Raw genomic sequence first — 21,027 nt, forward strand, 5'->3', positions numbered from 1 at the left:
TGAGTTCGTTTGTCTCTATTTTAGTCCATTTTCATACTTTCTCCTCTAACTTCACAGATTTTTTAAATGTGAAACATTATCATAGTTCCAAAATCAGAACCATGAAAAAAGGAATACTCAATAATGTCACAACCTCCTCCATTCCTTTAATACCATTCCAATCCCTCATTCATTCCACCCTATTCCTACTCACTGTGTCTGTGGTTACTGATTTATCCTTCCTATATTTCATTGCAGATATATATATTTTCTTATGTTGTCTTCTTTCTTACATAAGGCAGTAGAGTGTAGATGCTCTTTTGCATTTTGCTTGTGGTTTTTAACCAAAAATATCCTAGAAATCACTCTATATCAATTCACAGAGGTTTCCTCATTCTTTTACATATCTGCACTGTGTGAATATACCATAGTTTATTTACTCACTCTCCTCTATATTGACATTTAAGTTGTTTCTAACATTTTGCAATTACAAACAATGCTGCAATGAACAGTCTTTTCTATATGCATTCTTGTATTGCTAGAGGTGACTCTTCGGGGTAAATTTTCAGAAGTAGAATGCTAGGTCAAAAAATAAATGCATATGCAGTTTTGTTTTATACTGCATAAGTCCCTTCCAAAAGAGTTGTACTAATTTACATTCTCATCATCAAGGTATAGTAATGAGTCACAGACATTTTAGTGATGGGGGGGAAACTTATTAATTAATCCCTAAGGATGGATAACTCACTTCTTCTTATAATAAATTCATTGAGATATAATACACATACCACACAATTCACATACTGAAAGGGGACAATTCAATCGTTTTAGTATATTCATAGTGTTGCAACCATCAAATCACCACCATCAACTTTAGAACATTTTCATTATATACCATCCCCAAGAAACCCATATCCATTAACAGCCACTCCCCATCTGCCCCCTTCTATCCTAACCACAAATCTACTTTTTATCATTATAGATTTGCCTATTCTGCATATTTCATATAAGTGGAATCATACAATATGTGTTCTTTTGTGACCGGCTTCTTTCACTTAGCATGCTTTCAAGGTTCATCCATGTTGTAACATATATCAGTATTTTGTTTCTTTTTTTATGGCCCCATAATACTTCACTGTATGGATATGTAACATTTTATGCACTCATTGGTTGGATCTTTAGCTTTTTACTTTCTGGCTATTATGAATAATGCTCCTATAAACACTTTTATACTAGTTTTTGAATGGATATGTTTTCAACTCTCTTGGGTGTATACTTAGGAGTGGAACTGCTAGGACATATGGTAACTCTATGATTACCCTTCTGAGGAACCATCACATTGTTTCCCAAAGCAGCTTGTATCATTTTACATTCCGGCCAGCAGGATTAACTCACTTTTGTTGTTGTTAATCCTCACCCCAGGTTATTTTTCCCATTGATTTTTATTTTTTTTATGTCATGTAATCTCTTTATTTTTAATTCATATCTTTCTCTCAAATACTGCAATTCATTGTTGAAACTTCTTTGCATGATGATAAACAAAGACACAAGTATTACAAATATTTAAAAAGGAAAATGTATTGCTTCAAAGAGGCCCATTATCTAGTTCTTAGAGCAGACTTGTTCTCAGTAAGGAGAAGGAATTTATGTTTAAAATTTCTCAGTTGTAGATTTTTTTTTTAAATGCTACGAAAGCATGGCATGGATTTACCTGGTAATAACAGATTCAAACACTGAATGTGAAAGATTTCATATCTAATCTAATAATAGACAAATATGCAAATTGACCGCACCTTCGCTACACCTAAGCCACGCCCACCAGCCAATCAGGATGAGTATGCAAATTACCCCAACAAAGATGGCGGCTAATGTGCATATCAAGACAGTGTCGAAAGAAGCCAAGAGGTGCAGAAGGGAGTAAAGCTTCGAAGAAGCAAGCAAGCCGGGAGGGGGGGGAGGGGGGGGAGGAGCGAAGTCAGGGCCGGGGCGAAGGGAAAAGCAGGCGGGCTGGAGGAGAAGGCGGGGCGGGCGACAAGGGCGGAGCGGAGGCGGGGCCGGGGGCGAAGGGAAAAGCAGGCGGGCTGGCCGAGAAGGCGGGCTGGGGGACAAGAGAGGAGCGAAGTCAGGGCCGGGGGCGAAGGGAAAAGCAGGCGGGCTGGAGGAGAAGGCGGGGCGGGCGACAAGGGCGGAGGGGAGGCGGGGTAGAGTGCAGCAGGAAATCCTATTGCAGGATTTTTCCTGCAACGGGAACGCTAGTGCTCTAAATAAACATTAAGAAAAGCAAAAATAAGAACATTTCTATATTACTACTTATTCTGCCAAATGATAATTTATCTTTATTCCACGATACCAGAACACTTGACCATTTTTCTAACCTCTGATCAAAAGTGCCAAAACAATGCCTATTATTAATGCATTCATTCACTCATTAAATTAATAACGATTTTTTTCTTTATTAAAGTATCACATATGTCCTTATCCCCCCATTGTCCCCCCCACCTCCACCCCCGCTCGTGCCCTCAACCCCCTAAGTGTCTGTGTCCATTGGTTATGCTTATATGCATGCATATAAGTCCTCTGGTTGATCTCTCCCCTTCCCCCCACTCCAACCTCCCTGCCTTCCCTCTGAGGTTTGACAGTCTCGAGGTCCTTCCCATATTCATCCAATTCCTTAACTTTACTTTCTGTAAATAAGCTCAGCCTCTACAGATCCATTGATTTTTAAAGAGAGTGGAAGAGATAGAGGAAGAGAGGGAGGGAGGAAGAGATGGGAGAGAGGGAGGAAGGGAGGGAGAAACATAGATTGGTTGCATCTCACATGTACCCTTGACCAGGAATCAAACTTGAAAACTATTCAGTCCAAGGGCCGGCACTCCAACCACTGAACCACACTAGCTCGGGCAGGATAACTCACTTTTTAACTTGACTTATTAAGTCACCTATTCTAGTTCTAATAACTAGAACAAACAAAACAACTCTGAATAAAATCACGTGTAATCAGGCCATTGCTGAATCAGATTAGTTAACTTTCCTTGTGCTATCATTGATCTAAAAGTTAATCAGCAATGCATATACTTAAGAGTGTAGAATGTAACAGTTGTGAGTTAATGTGGAAGCATTACAGCACACGATAGTGTGTATTTATATTAAGTACATATTCTGTTTTATATAGTCCAGATTAAATTCCTCCCCAAAAGATGTCTCTTCGCACTTATGTAGAATACATGCCATATAAAAACCACAGTTAATAAGGATAATTTTATTTATTAAAATAATGTTGGCCTTTCCAATCACCTGACTTTTGCACTCACATGCCTAATGAATCCATTTACCTTGAAAGAGACTATGACTTGCTTCTAACGGAATATAACAAGACAGAATTAATGAATATTCCCTTTCCTGCAATCAAAGACATGATTTCTTATGTCGAAGTTCTGCTATTGTCTTGGGAAGGACTGTTTGTGTTCCTTAACTTGCCTTACTTGAGCACCTCAACAGACAGTCTTGGTGGGAGAAACCGTGGAGTTTTAATTAAGATAAATATAGAAAGAAAAGGGGAGAGAAATCCCACTTTTTTAACCCCAGGGATTTGTGGGAAGAAGAGAAAGGACCAGGTGAAGTGGTAAGATATATGTCCCAAAGTGCCTTAAATAACAAACTCTTCTCTTCCCTTGCCCTCTTGCTCTGGAAGAAAGGCACTTCTTGAGATGTTTAGTGTCAACCTGGGATACAGTCATATCAAAATACCAGTTTACATTATCTACCATCAACGAAGTATTAAAATACCTCTTTCCTCAGAGCTAACAGGGTATTTTATTGTATTTCTAAATTTCTGCCAATCTCATAGGTGAAAATTGGCATCCCAGTGCAAGTCTTAACTTGGATTTCTCTTATAAGAGTAAATATCTGTTCATATGTTTAAGAGAAATTTTTATAGCTTTTTGTGAGAATTGTCTGCCCATGTCTTCAGCCTATTTTTCCATTGGGTCTCTTTATATCTGGTCTTTTCTTTTTGCCCTCTATTTTTAAAGGTTCTTTATATATTAGGGATATTAGTCCTTTACCTGTGATATGTAATGCAAATATATCCTCCCAGTTATATATCTGTTTTGATTTTATTAGGTGTTTTTTTTTTTTTTTGCCATATAAAAAAGTCTTACTTTAAATTTTTATATACTCAAAAATTTATCACTTTTTCCTTTTGTTGAATCTGGACTTTGAGTCATAGAGAGAAAGCCTTCCTTACACCCAGATTACAAAAGAACTCATTCCTGTTTTTTTTTTCATATCCATATAGTTTTATTCTTATATTAAGACTAGAAGCCTGGTGCACGAAATTCGTGCATGGGGCCTGTGTCCCTCAGCCCAGTCTGCACCCTCGCCAATCGGACATCCCTCTCACAATCCAGGACTGCTAGCTTGCTTGCATTCCTGATTGCCCCTAACCGCTTCTGCCTGCCAGCCTGATCACCCCCTAATCACTCCCCTGCCAGCCTGATTGATGCCTAACTGCTCCCCTGCCAGCCTGTTTGCCCCTAACTGCCCTCCCCTGCAGGCCTGGTCACCCCTAACTGCCCTCCCCTGCAGGCCTGGTCACCCCTAACTGCCTTCCCTGCAGGCCTGGTCTCCCCCAACTGCTCTCCCCTGCAGGCCTGGGTCCCCCCAACTGCCCTTCCCTGCAGGCCCGGTCACCCCCAACTTCCCTCCTCTGCCAGCCTGGTCACCGCTAACCGCCCTCCCCTGCAGGCTTGATCACCCTCAACTGCCCTCCCTTGCAGGCCTGGTCCCTCCCAACTGCCCTCCACTGCTGGCCATCTTGTGGCGGCCATGTTGTGTCCACATGGGGGAAGCCATCTTTGACCACGTAGGGGCAGCCATCTTGTGTGTTGGAGTGATGGTCAATTTGCATATTACTCTTTTATTAGATAAGATGCTGGTCCATGTGCAGTTTATTTTTCTATATGATGTGAAGTATAAATTAATTTTTTTTCCGAATTATTAACCATTTATTTAAAAGTCCATCTTTACCCCAGTGCTCTGAAATGCTAGGTTTATCATGTACTAAATGCCCATGTTCTTGAGTCTGCATCTTAATTTTCTTATTCTACTCCCCTGTTCTGTCTGCATTATATTAAACAAAAATCTAATCTGCAAAATGACAGAGACAAAATGTAGTATAAGATTCCTTCCATTCTATATCTAACTCTTAAAAAGAAACTTAGACCATATTCATAGTCAGTCACCAGTAAGTGACTAATTGTTCTAATCAGATACAACAGACAATGACTATTTAGACTAGTTATGTAAGGAAACTAAGGCACATTAGGATTTGCTGGTTTACAAATACTATCTTAAAATTTTGTCCATCAATTGATAATTAACAGAACCATACAAACAGATACTGACTTAGTATGATAGGCAAAATTATTTAATTAATAGATTTTGGTAGTTTTCTTAACTTCAGGCATAAATATTTCATAGCTCCTCCATATCTTTCAATATCAATTTTACCTTGATATTCATAGGTTTATTATTAAATTTAATAAAAGTCATATAGAGAGTAGTAAGATAAATATAACAGTATATTTTTATATTTCTAAAACAGAAATCATGCTGATAACCTATATACTTCATTTTCTCTCCTGCTACTATGAGCTGTACTTGATTTTAGCCAAGCTCATTTCCTCCACCTGTTCATGTGACTTGATCCATCCTCCTTTCACCTATTCAAGCAATTCTTACTCTCCCTCCTGTATCATCAATTATTTTTCTTTCTATTGACTCATTCCCATGATCCTGTAACATGCTATTAATTTTTAAAAAGATTAAAAAGTAAAAAATCTACTTCTGACGCACCTCTCCCCACTACCACACAGCTACAGCCCCTTTTCTATCTTTCCCACAGGAGCAGTAAAGAGCCTATACTTGTAGTCTCTAAATTTTTTACTTCCACTCTCCCAAAACCCCGCAGTACACTATTGTACCCTCCACTCTACTACAACTGTTCCTTTCAAAGTAACCAATGAGCTTTATATTGTTTAATCAAGTGGTCAATTTTTAATTCTCATCTTAATTGACCTATCAGCAGCATTTAATTGTTCATAAGACAGTGTTTCTTCCTTGAAACAGTATCTTCATTGCCTTCCACAATACCACACCTGCCTGGTTTTGCTCCTGTATTTCTGGACATGCCTTTTCAAGCCTCTCTTGATCATTACCCCAACCCTAAAAGTTAAAGTATATATACAGTCTTTTGATCCCTTTAACTATATTCACTCTAATTCTATATAGAATTTAGCAAAAAGTCAAGAGTGCCACAGTGAAGAAATAGGCACATCTGGTCCTTGGCAAACACAGCTCTGTCTATCCTCTTCACTCAGTGAACAAGATAGATCTGTAAACAAAGAAGAATGAGAGGAAGCCACGAGTTTCAGGAACTACAAAGAATCCATCAAAGTAATAATTTATTATGTTCCATCTAGTGCTAGAGAATGTCCTTAAAGATATTTCTTAACCAATTAATCCAGTGTCTACTCTCAAGGACACTTTTTCCCCTTTACATTTACAGAAAGTTTTCTTTACACCAGGACAGGCTAGAAGGTATTCAAAAGAATGTTCTTTATCAAGGCATATTAGAGTTTAATGCAGTAATCCCTATCAATAATTATAAATTCAAATAAACTTAATCCATTTTATGCCAAAAATATTTGTTATTTAATATATCTTTAATTCACAATTGGTTGACTTTAAAGTTCATGTAATACATTTACTATAAACAAATCATTTATTTGGATTCAGGCGTGGGCAAAAATTTATAGTTGTGAGCACACAAAACAGTTTATTCTTTTATTTTTATTACTTATTGTATTATTTTCCATATGAACAACTGTGAACCTACCTTTGCCCACCCCTGTATGTTCTCAAATTTTGCTACGACATGAGAAAACAAGTGTTTAAAAAGTTTAAATATCAAAGTTACCTGAAGGAGCAATGACATACACAGTCCATATATCTCACAGTCACACATCAAGTGACTGCAAACAATTATACCCAGAGGCAAAGAGAGAAATATGCTAGAAAAAGAACTTCAAAGGGGGGAATAAGGACACATATGTAATACCACAATCAACAAAGAAATTTAAAAAAAAGAACTTCAAGCCTATGCACTCTTCTCAACCAGGAGAGCTGAAACTAGGCCTACTTTCATATATTAACACAGCCTCTGATTTTAACAAGGCTTACCTACTTCACTAAACCTAGGAGGTCAGTTTTTAGTTGTTTAGATTATAAAGCAGAATAAAGATTATACAGCATAGTAAAAGCCAAAAATTGGCCAGTCCTGCTAAAAATTGACAAGCTAAGAAATAACCATAGGTAAAAAGTAAATAAAAATAAAAATGCCACTATATAAATGCACAGTAATCAGAAAAAGATCTGCATAGTCTCAAATAATGTTATCGACCTTCTTTTTTCTTTTCCAACTGAAGCCTGTGTCACATTATTAATTGAATTTTCTCCTGTTTGATACTGTTTGTTTTTGTTTTTACATAGTTACATTCTAGTCTCTCTCTTCATATTTCTGAGATCTTTTCCTTAAGATGGATACAAATGATTGTCTCCAATGCCAATAAAGTTGCCTTCTTTCTTTAAAAGAAGCTAACATGAGTTAAAGGTCAATGACAGAAAGATTAAAGGCTACTACTAACAAAAAAGTTGTAATGGAGTTTTTATCCAATATGGGAAAATCTGGAGTAAAGTTTATTAAATCACATTGTCTAGCATTTTGCAAAGCAGCATCAAGGACCAAACCCATCACACAGCAGATATGCAAATCCAATCATTTCCACAATTTACAAAATAGTAAAAATATACTATTATTTTTAAAGTAGCTAAATTTAACTACTAAAGCTGTGGCTTTCAAACTTGGTTTGTTTACCACAATCTACAGTTAAATATATTTTAATATCACCACCTAGTGTACACAAATGTATATTTATATAACAAACTAACATTTTATAGAAACAACCCTCTAAATGCAAGTGATGCATTCTCGTGGTTTCTGTTCTTTCCCATTTCTTTATCATGCTGTGTGAGATCCCCAAAGTATTTTCTCAACCCACTAATGGGTAATGGCCTGCATTCTAAAAATGACAGAAAGTATAAGTTAGCTATTCCTAATAAAAGCCCTTGGAGAACAATTTAGGCCTCATGCCCTAAATATTTATTAATTCTTACTATGTGAGAAATACTATGTGTTTGACTACCCTATGATAGATATTGTACTATAGAATTTGAGATTGCTTATACAAATATAACGACAGTCTTGTACTTATCTACACTAATAAAAGAGAAATATGCAAATTGACCACACCTTCGCGACGCCCACCAGCCAATCAGGAGTATGTAAATTAACCCAACAAAGATGGCGGGTTAATTTGCATACGCAGGCGCCAAGCGGCTGGAGGCGGGGCGGGATGCTTGTCATTGCCATGGTGACGACATAGGCATTCTGCACTGCCCCAGCTGCTCAGGGCCTCTGGGCAGAATGGGAAAGCGGGGGCTGAGTGGAAAGAGGCGGCTCCGGGGCCAGAGCAGAAAGGCGGTGCCAGCAGCCAGGGAAAGAAAGGCCCATTCTTACGTGAATCTTCATGCATCGGGCTTCTAGTTTTAACAATAAGGTTAGATATACAAAGAAGAAAAGACAGACCTGTGAATCCATTTACTCACTAAACATTTTTCATAGGTATTTTTCCAGCATGTCTACAGTATTTCAAAAAGGTTTATATTTGTACTAGAGGCCCGGTGCATGAAAATTCATGCACTGAAGGGGGATCCCTCAGCCCGGCCTGCCCCCTCTCACAGTCTGGGAGCCCTCAGAGGTGGGAGGGTGACCCGAAGATCAGGGCAAGGCGATGCCCCATCACACCTCTGCTGCTGCCACTGCCGGCAGCACAAGCCTCAGATGGCCCTAGTTAACTGAGCCTCGGGCGGCCCTGGGCACCTGGGCAGCCGCCATCCGAGGCTTGCCTGCGCCTCAGGCCAGCCCTGGGCAGCTGGGGGGCTGAGGGAACTGGGGGACTCCGGAGGCAGGCACGCGGGGCGGGCCCGGCCTTGTCATGCGCCTGCCACCCTGGAGGGGCTGAGGGAACTGGGCGCTACCATCTTTGAGGGTGTGGCAGTCAATTAGCAAATTCCCTTCTTATTGGCTGTGGGTGCTGCCATCTTTGTGACAGCGTGAGGATCAATTACCATATTCCCTCTTTATTAGATAGGATTACCATTATTAGTATGGCATATATATTCTTTCTTCTATTAGACACATGGAACTACTCTGATCATATCTAATACATCTTTATTATCCTCAAAGCACTTAGCATAAAGCCTAGCATACAACAGGCACTTATTTACTGAACTAATGGTTTTCTCTAATCTCAAAGATTAGTTAAAACTGTAAGAATTAGGATAAGGCACAATACAATAGCTTTGGGTTAACAGGTACTTTTGGGTACTGCTATCAAAATACCTCAAATATCAAAGCAAATTTCTGAAAAACTAAATTTTGTCCCACACATTTGTAAGACTTTTGAAATTACTTAAAATAGAAATATTGCAAAAATAACTTACACCAAACTCCACAATGCAGTTATTAATAAAATCCTACTAAAAAGAAATATATACTAGTGAGTAAATTTTAATTTCTATAGCAAGTGAATGTCCAGAAGAAATAAAGCTGTTGCAAAGTAACAATTACTTCCCAAAACAAAGCTCAAAAATCTTTTTTGTTGTTGCTAATCCTCACCTGAGGATATCTTTCCACTGATTTTTAGAGAGAGGAAGGGATGGGGAGAGACAGAGAGAGAGAGACGCATCAATTGGTTCCCACCGCATGAACCCTGGCAGGGATCAAGCCTGCAATGGAGATACCTGCCCTTGACCAGAATCAAACCTGGGACCCTTCAGTCCTCAAGCCGATGCTCTATCCACTGAGCCAAACTGGCTAGGGCTCAAGAATATTTTTAGTAATACAAAAATATATAGCACCCAGAAAGGTAAAATTCACAATGTCTAGAATCTAATAAAAAATTACTAGGCATAGAGAGGAGCAGAAAAGTACAAATCAAAGAGAAGAAAGAAAAAAAAAATCAATCAACTTAAATTTAATTAGAATTGACATAGATATAAGAATCAACAGACCTGGATATTAAATCAATTTTTATAAACTATCCCATATGTTCAAAAAGTTTAGTGACATAGAAGATATATAAAAAACTCAAATCAAAATTCTGATGAAAACTAAATACTTAAAAACATAGACATTCAATGTAAGGAATAAAAGTAAAATCAAGAATTTAAAATGTAACAACTTTTTTGCCTTTTCAGGGTACTGTGAAATGACCTTTTCTGAAAGTCATGAAATTAGACATTTTCTCTCACACATAGTCACCAACAAAACCTGGGAGAAATCAAACAGAAAAAAATCAGTTAACTTAAAGGTAATCTGTATTGGGGCCTTGTTGTCCATTTCTTATAGATTATGATTATCTGGGGGAAAGAGTAAAATTTTTGTGTCCTTACCATGGAAAAGTGTAAAACATTCTCTTCCCTCTGATACAGAAAGATGAGTGCAAGTATAATATATAAGAGAGTGAGCAGGGTGGTAATGCTTATAATAATAGAACATATCCATATTCTACAAAAGCTTTATATAGACTATTGTCACTATTCTACACTTTTGCCTATGACCTCTGGGCTGATTCTGTCATAAACTTTACTCTTCAGCTTCATTCTGAGGTGATTCCACCATTGAGAACAATGTTTTATCTTCCTCAACTTACACAAAATGTCATTGGTATTTACTACTTCACTGGTATTTACTGCTCCACTGGTATTTATTTCAGTTTGTCTTAATAGTCTCTTCTGGAATCAAGGGATTTTACTTAAAGACCTATCTTATACATATTGCCCTGAGGCTAAGAAACTCAAATACTGACTAAATTCTTAAAGAGAGGAATAAACCTTCTCCATGGAGATGAATTCTGAAGTTTTGGAGATACAGTAAGTTTTTCAGGTCACTATGACACCAGAGCAACATTATTCAGGCTTCTCTGTAGAGACCCAGAGGATAGATTTTAGCAATAAACAGTACTTCAAATTGTATATTACTTTGTTATTTAGAAAACATTATCACATGCATGATCTCATTTATGTCTCATAAAATCCTTATAAATAGGGCTTATTCACCTCCACAGTGATAAATAAATCATGCGAAGTAAAAACTTTGACATCATCTTGAAAAAATCCAACGCTACCTCACACTAGTAACTCAATTAAGATGAGGTTCTATCAATTCCACATCTGCATACTCTCACTTATATCTTCACCCAGCTCTGCTCCACACCAAGCTGTCATTTAAGCTGTGTATCACACACCTTCAGGGCCATCACTCACAATGCAGTGTAACATCTGACCAGACTTAAGTGGTTGTCCTGGCTTCAAGAATACTGCCCTCATTCAAGAACCTTGCCTCCACTCTCCCTATTACACATTTTCTATTTACCTTTCTAAAAAGGAGGGCACTTCTGATTTCAGCCATGATATAGGAACTGGAACTGAATTTAACCTCCCACTGCAAACAATTATAAAGTTGGAAAATAAACAATATAAGACTCTGATCCCTGAGAAAAGGGAAACTTATGTGAACTCTACCATCAACATTGGAAGCAATTTGCAGTTCATTGTGCAGGAAAGGGATCTCAAGCAGAACAGAGCAGTATCACTGAGTTGAGGGGCAGAGATTAGAGTTCTGGAATTTGTGGGGCAGAGATCCAGAGAGGAAGCTATGCAGATCTCAAAAAATCTGCATGGGGTCCCCTTGAGTATCTTACTCAAGCATATGATAAAACGCCAAAAATGCAGCCAGAAAATTACCAAGAAGTTATAGGTTCAACAACTTCCAGAGCTCAGACAGGACTGGGAGATGTTTTAAGTTGGAAGGAGTCATAGTAGTGCATAAACATTGAAAACTTGAGACATTCAGTAAAGGCCTCAGAAGGGTTACACCTTAGTAACAGGCTAAATTATTCTTATCATAAAAGTTACTCTAGTCCCACTCTACAAAAACAAATATACAAAAAAAAATACAAACAAGACTGAACGGATTGAGTTGATCTCTAGTAATTTAATTTCCTATCATAACAAAGTCCTGCATTCTTTAAAAGAAGACAACAAAATCCAATCACTCAATAATGTTAGAATCTACTCAACATTTACCAGCCATGTGCAGAAGCAGGAAAACATGCCTCATACCAGAAAAAAAAAAATCTGTCAATAGAAACAGGCCTAGAATAAAAAGGTGATGTTAGCAAAAAAAGACTTAAAAGCAACTATTACAAATTGCTCAATGATTTAAAGAAAAACAGGATCACCATGAGGAAAGATATGCAAGACCCAAAAGAGACCTTTAGAAATAAAATACAATATTCAAAATAAAACACTTACTGGATAGGATGAACAACAGACAAGATAATATAAAAGAAAAAATCAGTAGCTTGAAGATACAATAATACAAACTATTAAAACTGAACTGTAAAAAGAAATTTGACTGAAAATAATTAATTGAATCACAACAACCCATGGGATAATATCAAGAGAGCTAACATTTGTGTAACTAGAGTCTTAAAGGAAAAACATGTGACAATATAATGGTCAAAATGTTTCCAAATTTGATAAAACACTATAAACATACTTATGAAACACACACATACACATAGGAATCTCATAATCAAATTACTAAAACACAAGGAAACTTTAAAAGCAGCCATAGACAAAACACCATATTACACAGAAAGGAACAAAGATAAGAACTACTGAAGACTTATCTTGAAAAACAATGAAAGTAAAAAAAAATAGAAATCTTCAACTTTGAAAAGAAAAAATCAATCTAAAAGTCCATTTCCAGCAAAAATATCCTTCAAGAATAAAGGCAAAATAATACATTTTCAGACCAGCAAAAATAAAAAGAATTCACTGTCTACAGTCCTACACTATAAAAATTTAAAGAAAAGTCTTCAGGCAAAAGGAAAATGAGATGAGACAGAAACTTGGATATACATAAAGCAATGAAGAATGATGAAAATGGAAAATATATGGATAAATATAAACTCTCTATTAAGACTGGTTAAGAGAAAAGGCACAATTACCAATATTAAGAGGGAAAGGTAAAACATGATTACATATCCTATACAAAAATTAAAGAATAATGGAATATTATGAATAATTTTAGGCCAATAAATGGAATAGCAAATGAATTGAAAAAAATTCCTTAAAAGACACAAATTACAAAAACTAATTCAAGAATACAAAAAATATCTGTATAGCCTTAAATCAACTAAAGAAATTGAACTCACAATTTAAAACCTTATAAAGAAAACACTAGACCTAGAAGGCCTCACTGGTGAATTCTGTTATATATGTAAGGGATACATAACTTCACTTCTACACAAACACTCGCAGAAAATACAAGAGTGAGGGGACACTTCCCAATTCATTCAGTGAGGCTAGCATGATCCTGATGCCAAAATCAAGAAAAAGACAGTACCAAAAAAGAAAACTACAGATTGATATTCATCAAAAATACAGATACAAAAATCCTTAACAAACTAAATTCAGTAATATACAAATAATACATCCTGAGCAAGTAGAATTTATTGCAGGAACACTTGGTTTAAACATTCAAAATACACACCCTGGCCAGTGTGCTAGGTGGTTAGAGCATCGGCCCATGTACTAAAGGGTCAGAGGTTTGAACCCCACTCAAGGGCAAGTACCTGGGTTGCAAGTTCCATCCCCAACCCAGGTCAAGTTCGGGAGGCGACCAATCAATGTGTCTTGTCTCTCCCACATTGATGTCTGTCTGTGTCTTTCTCTTTCTCCACCTGCCCTTCCACTCTCTCTAAAAAAATCAATGGAAAAAATATCCTTGGGTGAGGATTTTTAAAAATTAAACATTTTATAAAAATCAAACATTTTTATTCACTATATGAAGAGAACAAAGGGGAAAAAATCCATCTGATGATCTCAATATGATTCAAAAAAAGCATTTGACAAAACATCAATGCATTCATGACTTAAAAAAAACAACCACTCAGCAAACTGGGATTAGAAAGCTATTTCCACAACCTGGTAAAGGACATCTACCAAAACCTACACTTTAAATCATACTTAATGGTGAAAAACTGAATGTTTTTCCCCTAAAATGAAGAACAAGGAAAAGATATCCACTCTCATCATTTCTATTTAACATTATATATTTAGGAGGCCCGATGCATGAAATTCGTGCAAGGGGCTTGGCCCTCACAGCCCTGGCTTCGTCAGGAAGGTCATCCGGAAGGTCATTCAGCTGTCTGGTCTAATTAGCATATTATGCTTTTATTATTATAAACTATAATGGCCAGTATCCTAAGTCAGTAGAAGAAATAAAAGCTACACAGATTAAAATGGGAAAAATTTCTTAATTTGCAGACAACCTCCCTGAATACATAGCAAATACTAAAGCACCCAATTAAAAATATATATATTATTATATCTAATAAGTGAATTTAATTTAGCAAGGTTACAGGACACAAAGTCAATATATAAAAATCCATTTTTTTCTACATAGCATCAACAAACAATTGAAAAAAATTTAATACCACATATAATAGAATTAAACAACATTAAACACTTATGGATAAATGTAACAAAATATGTGCAAGACCTCTACACTGAAACTGCAAAGTATTGCCAAGGGAGATTTACAGAAGATCTAATCCACAACTACTTATTGGTAAGTATTGTCTTGCTCCCAACTGAAAATGAAAAGGACAACCCATTTCTAAGCCTTTGGGTCTTGATCATTTAATTTTGTTTTCCAGTTTATGCATTTTAGAGATGTATTTACAAAATGTTTCCATAGTGTTCACCTCTGCAATAAATAATAAGATAAAGTCTTCAGTTTTATTCACTTTCCATTACAGTGTGGCCCTATGAAGAAAATAAAAACTTATAGCGCCATATAATACAGCTCAATAAGATGAAGTTTTGTTTAGTTTTAACATATCTTTAAATGAACTTTCAAGTTTCACATGTTTGTTTCTACAAAGTAATGGTTCATTATCTTCAGAGAGAAAACAAGTAGAGAACTGAAACCTCATATTCATAAATTTGAAACAAAGACACACGTCAATGGTCCTAAACTGGAGCCAGGTTGTTGCTTAAGAATTAAGTAGGAACTTGTTAAAAATTCAGATTTCTGGGCTATACCCCAGATCCATGCAATCAAAATATCAGGTGTGGGGGATCCAGGAATAGCTATTTGTTAAAAATTCTCCATATAATCTCAGCTACTACAGTGCTGAGTTGGGATCAGAGAAGAGCAAATCCCTCCACCAAACACATTTTAACAATGATTACTTCACCAAATTTTTATAACTGTGATATCTGAATACATGATATTAGACAACTGTCCATGAGTCAAATTTTTTTAACAATCTGAATAACTTAGCTACTGCTGCATAATTGTATGGGTCAGCTTTGAAATGTGATTCTGCCACTTAGCAGCTGTGTTACTCAAACCGTATGAGGCCTGTTTCCTCATCTGCAAAAATAGTAGTAAAATTGAATCTGCCTCAAAGAGCATTGTGAAGGTTAAGTTAAATAATTCATGTAAAAGTATGCCCTGTGCTCAGGGCCTTTACATAAGGAACTAGTATTTTATTGAATGCTTTCTATTACAATAAAATTGATTTTTGTGCTTGTTTTCTACAGGGGAGAACAATTAAGTTGGTGAAACTGAAATTTTAAGACTGCCAACAAATGGTAATGCTTTTGTGGTTTTTAGCTCCATTAAGACATATGTGTTGTACAATTATGTCACTTTCTATAATAGGACAAGTCATTACACGTATTGTAAGAAATCAAATGTCCTACTGAAATCAATATGGGCTCAAGAATGCCCTTTACTAGTGATCCCCTACACTCCTTCTGTTAAGTGAAAAGGTTAAGTCAAAGAACTATTGTTCCCTATCTTGAGAGAGAGAGAGAGAGAGAGAGAGAGAGAGAGAGAGAGAGAGAGCTATTCATCATTTACACATTCATGAAAAACTTTGAGAAGAAACTTAACAGTGTAAAACTCTGCCAAGGGAGTGGGAATGGGGAACAGGAAGGAATGACCAGAACTTTAGTTTTCCACCATATGCCATTCTATGCTGTTTAGATTTTTTTTAGCTTTGGCTTGTATTTTTATAATTTTTCAAAAGTAGTTAATAAAATAAACCATTTTCAGTCTCTTACATAAAGGCTTTCTAAATTAATTTAAAACTTAACACTTCCCTCCTAAGTCACCTAGAAGGTTAGTAAAAACCACACTACAAATAGATAAAACACACTTCCCCTGGAAATAATACTTCCATACCTGAACAAACAACAAAAGTCTTTAAAATAAGAAGGAATTGGAGGGGAATATAAAATTAACAACTTTATTTTACAAATCTGAAGACTTACTTTGGATTCTGCCTGAGCCCTTTTACACTGTTTATGTTTACACCCAAACCAGTTGAGCCAAACCAAAATATTTCTGTTATTGGTCCAATAACACAGTAACTTGTTCATCTGACATTAGAGCACTAAACAAATGCTTTCCTAGAGTTTCCCAAGACTATTTTCATATTTAAGTACACTGCTTTTGATACATTCTTCTAAATCAAGACAACAGTTGAAACTCCAAAACTAATTTACTAGTAGGATATTGGATACCAAAAAAATATCCTCCTACCACAACACAATCTGAGGACTATTTTCAATACAAAAAAGCTCTAAAAATCAGGTACTCTTTAAACATCAAAGAGATCGCCAATGAAAACAGATTATTATTAAATGTTAACAAAAGCTCCTTTTTTTCTGAACTTTCTGGCTATTCAGTTAACATCTTCACCAAAAATTGTCATTTGTAATTTTGAAATGTGTTTACAAATACAGCTTTGTTTCACAGAGCTCAAAAATACAAAGCCTCCATTCAAATAATAAAAATACCAATTATCTCATTTTAGACTCACTGAATATTCCAAACCTGCTCCTTTCACAGGGAGCAAAAGGGCACTTTCAGAGAACTAAAAATCAACCTTAAGTCTATAAAAAGGTGGCATCTCAGAAATCTGTAGGTTTTACAAGCAATGAAAGTTACTGTTTAAAATAAAAATCCATGAAAATATATTCTACACATTTCACAGGTAAGCTATATGAGAACTGAAACATATAAAAGAGTATTCTAATAGCCAACAGCTCAAATAGAGTTGCCTTAAGTCCGTGAGAAGTTTACAATGGAGAATTTTTGTTGAGGTAGATTACTGAGATGAGAATTTTTACCATCTTTATCATCCAGATCACACCTCCAGCTTAATACAATCCTGACAAAACTCCTTAACCTTCCATTGTTTTCCTTAAAACAAGATTTTTCCAAATTCCACGTACTAAAATAATGTTTTAGCTCTACATTACATCAGAGTGGTCAACTCAATTCCTATTTAAATGAATGAATGAATAAATGATACAGTTGCCAAAAAAAAAAAAATCATGTATAGATCTGCAGCTTAACTTAAAAAAAAAAAAAAAAGCCAACCTAGTTTCTACAGTCAACAAAATTAGCTTTGGCCCCCAAACTGAAGATGATTTAAAGGCATTAAGTAAAAAGGTGGTAGTTCACCTTTTTATCACAAATTAAACAGGTGAATGGACTTGGTTCCATTAAAATTAGAGCATATTTTTCTGTTCTTAATGGATGTTTTCCCACTCTACTCTAATGCTAGATCATACAACCTCTCTTCCATGGCTTACCCTCTCTTCCATTTGGCAAAAATCAGGGTTGTTTTAGGAAAAGTCATTCTTGCAAGGCTTTGGCCATCTACTGATTTCCAGACTATGGTAAAATGATTCCTATGGACCTTATACAACAGAGCTCCTCTATCCAATCAATCTCAGAATCGGACAAGCCATTCTCCCCACAATCTGACATTACTAGAGAACAAAAGTAACACACACCCTGTAAAAAGAAACTATCAAAGTATCACTTCTCTTTGCTTTTGAAAGCCAGGGCTGTGGTTCAGTAGAGGCAGCTGTATTCACATACAATCTCAATGACTTTAACCACTTGGCCACTTCTTATTCATCCTTGGTGTTTAAATGTGGGGTCCTGGATGGACTAAGATCCTTTCAGAAGAAATAAGAAAACGAGTAGAATTTATTCATTCTAACAAATGAACACCTCAGGTCTCCAGTCAGTTAATCCACACAAGTTCAGTGCTTCCGTAAGCTTCACCATGCAGCTGATGCTAGAAAAGATAAATGCCACTTAGGAAATTTAATCTAGGAAATTTAATTTAAGGAATTTAATCTTGCTTTCCACCAACCAACTGCACATCCCCAAACCTAAAAATAGTCAAACATTAAGTGTCTGTTGACCTCAAAATAGAGTACTTTGCAGAAAAACAAGTGTAAAACATTATCCTTGCGTTTGGGTAGCTATAATCTGGCTAACATACATGTAATTTTTTTAAAAGATGAAAGTATTCTAAAGAACTTTAGGTTTAAAAAGAACTTGGAGGTCACAGAGTAGAACTCCTACAAACGGAAATCCTTTGTTCAATGTTCATCAGAAGTAGGCTTCAGTCTTCTTTTATTTTATTTTTCATTATTTTAAATTGATTTCAGAGAGAAAGGAAGAGAGATAGAGAGATAGAAACATCAATAATGAGAGAGAATCATTGACTGGCTGCCTCTTGCATGCCCCCACACTGGGGGCCAAGCCCGCAAGCCAGGCATGTGCCCTTGGCTGGAACTGAACCTGGGACCTTTTAGTCCGCCACTCTATCCAGTGAGCCAAACCAGTTAGGGCTTCAGTCTTCTTTTAAACTTATGAGTCTATCCAGCTATAATAACTGGTTGTACTCAAAATCTACTGGCCATAACTGCCATATTGAACTTAGCTTTGCCTTCAGGAGCCAAAAAAGAAGTTTTACTTTCCTTTACCCAAGAGTCCTTAATATATATGGAAGCCACATTTTTACAAAATTATGACCTAAAAAGGGTAGAAAAGATTTTAAAATGACAGGGGATTCAAATGGCACAAGAATTACAAGAAGGTATTCCAGTGTGGGAGAAAAGAATAACTAGAAGTAGAAGGTCTAATAAAAGCACCAGTGTGACTAAATCATACAATTCACACTGGGAAATAGGGAGTGGAGAAAGGGGTAACCTATATTCCTATCAGATTATTAAAGAACTTAAATACCAAGGTGAGACTTTTGATTGTTTTGATAGCCAATAGGGAATAAATGTAGAGACAAATCACACGAGGAAGATGTTTAAAAACATTAGGATTTTGTTATGGACTAAATGTTTGTGTCCCCCCAAAACTTATCTATTGAAGCCAGCCTTTGGGAGGTAATTAGGATTAGATGAGGTAATCAGAATGGGACCCCTGTGAAGGAATTAGTGCCCTTACAAGAAGAGACACCAAAGAGTTCTCTCTCCCTCAACGTGCTCTAGTTCACACTGAGGAAAGACTATGAGAATGCAGCAAGAAGGCAGCTGCCATCTGCAAGGCAAGAAGAGTGAGCACCAGAACCCACCCATGCTGACACCCTGATCTCTGACTTCCAGCCTCCAGAACTGTTAGAAAACAAATTGCTCTTGTTTAACCCACCCAGTCTGAGGTATTTTCTTATGGGAGTCTGAGCAGACTAAGACAGATTGGAAAAGAGAGCAACTGGCAGCAAGGAGCCCAAGTAAGGAGACTACTGAAATGCCCAGAGATGGCAAAGGAATGCAGAAGTCATCAATTACCTACGAAAGAAAAATAAGCTATTTCACCTGGCCCCAGAAGTGACCATCAAATCATTCATGAACTCCTACTATTCATTTCCCAGGGTCCTTAGTTTTGCTGTTTTACCTACCACCTACTCTCACATCATTGTAATTTAATATAAATCTTTCAAGAAAGCTTTAGGAACTATTACAATGTCTCTGGAAACCCAGAGACAGAGGCCCCAGAGTGACTGTCAAATCATCCTATAACCCTTCTCACCCAAACCCAGTCATTGTCTTATCCTGAAGAACAATAACAAACAGCTCCTATGGAGCCCACAAATGCACAGGCCTCCATCAAAGCCACACCAATGTGGTCTTGATGGCCCTACTGGCTCTAGGTTCCATGAAATTTGGATTTGCTGATTTCCTTCTTTAAAATAAAAAGAAAACTTCTAAACAATACAATCCTATAAACAAACAGAGAAAACCCCAATATTTTCCAATAAAAGGTGAGCCAGGTGTTTTATTTAACCAGACAAGGATACTAAATGAAAAGGGTAGTTTGGGGGCCTGAAACAGTGGCTTCAACAGACAGTCCCAAGCCTTGATACCTTGTCATTTATGGATGAGACTAAATCAGTCTTCCCTGCCTATACCGCACATCTGAGTTACACTTACATTTCCCAACTTCATCCTTGTACCATCTCATCCTCACTCAGGAGTGAGTATACCAAAGCCACTCCATCCTGTACTTTTAAATCCTTAAAAAGTTGACTCTTATTGACATTAAAATTTTGTCCAGATTACTACTCATTAAACAAAGCAAAAGCAGGCTATTCCTAAGAACTATTCTGCTGTTGCACCTATTTAAGCCTGAAGTTAACCTTGCACAGCCACAGATCCTCAACAAGCATTTTAAACAGCTAAGCTGAGAATAAAGGGTTCGAGGGTACTAATATTTGTGCTCTCCGGTTTGGGATATAATTAACAGTTTTAACAAAGAATATGGGTGAGAATTTCTTTTACTTTATTGATATAACTTTCCTTATCTAACCCAAAAGAGGAAGAACTCACCTGAAGAATTTTAAAATTTTGAGGGTTAGTTACCATAAAGGAGTCATCATCCCTCTCAATCACCTGATCTAATCTTCAGTAACTATGTAACTGGAATGTTTTGCATGCAGAGTCACTTTCTCCATATATAATTGT

At 36.6% G+C, this 21,027-nt stretch overlaps 2 protein-coding genes across 5 annotated transcripts in view; both read right to left on the reverse strand.

Moving 5' to 3' along the window:
- Window positions 1–13,821, reverse strand: part of LOC114232030 (general transcription factor II-I repeat domain-containing protein 2-like) — a 47,844-nt gene extending 34,023 nt beyond the window's left edge. The window contains exon 1 of the mRNA XM_028147820.2: window positions 13,806–13,821. The gene's annotated coding sequence lies outside the window, so the exon portion shown is untranslated. The remainder of the gene's footprint in view (window positions 1–13,805) is intronic.
- Window positions 1–21,027, reverse strand: part of TCF12 (transcription factor 12) — a 386,352-nt gene that overhangs the window by 349,155 nt on the left and 16,170 nt on the right. The gene's annotated exons all lie outside the window — the stretch shown is intronic.

Source organism: Eptesicus fuscus, chromosome 5, assembly GCF_027574615.1.
Source record: "Eptesicus fuscus isolate TK198812 chromosome 5, DD_ASM_mEF_20220401, whole genome shotgun sequence".
NCBI classification, from domain to species: Eukaryota; Metazoa; Chordata; class Mammalia; order Chiroptera; family Vespertilionidae; genus Eptesicus; species Eptesicus fuscus.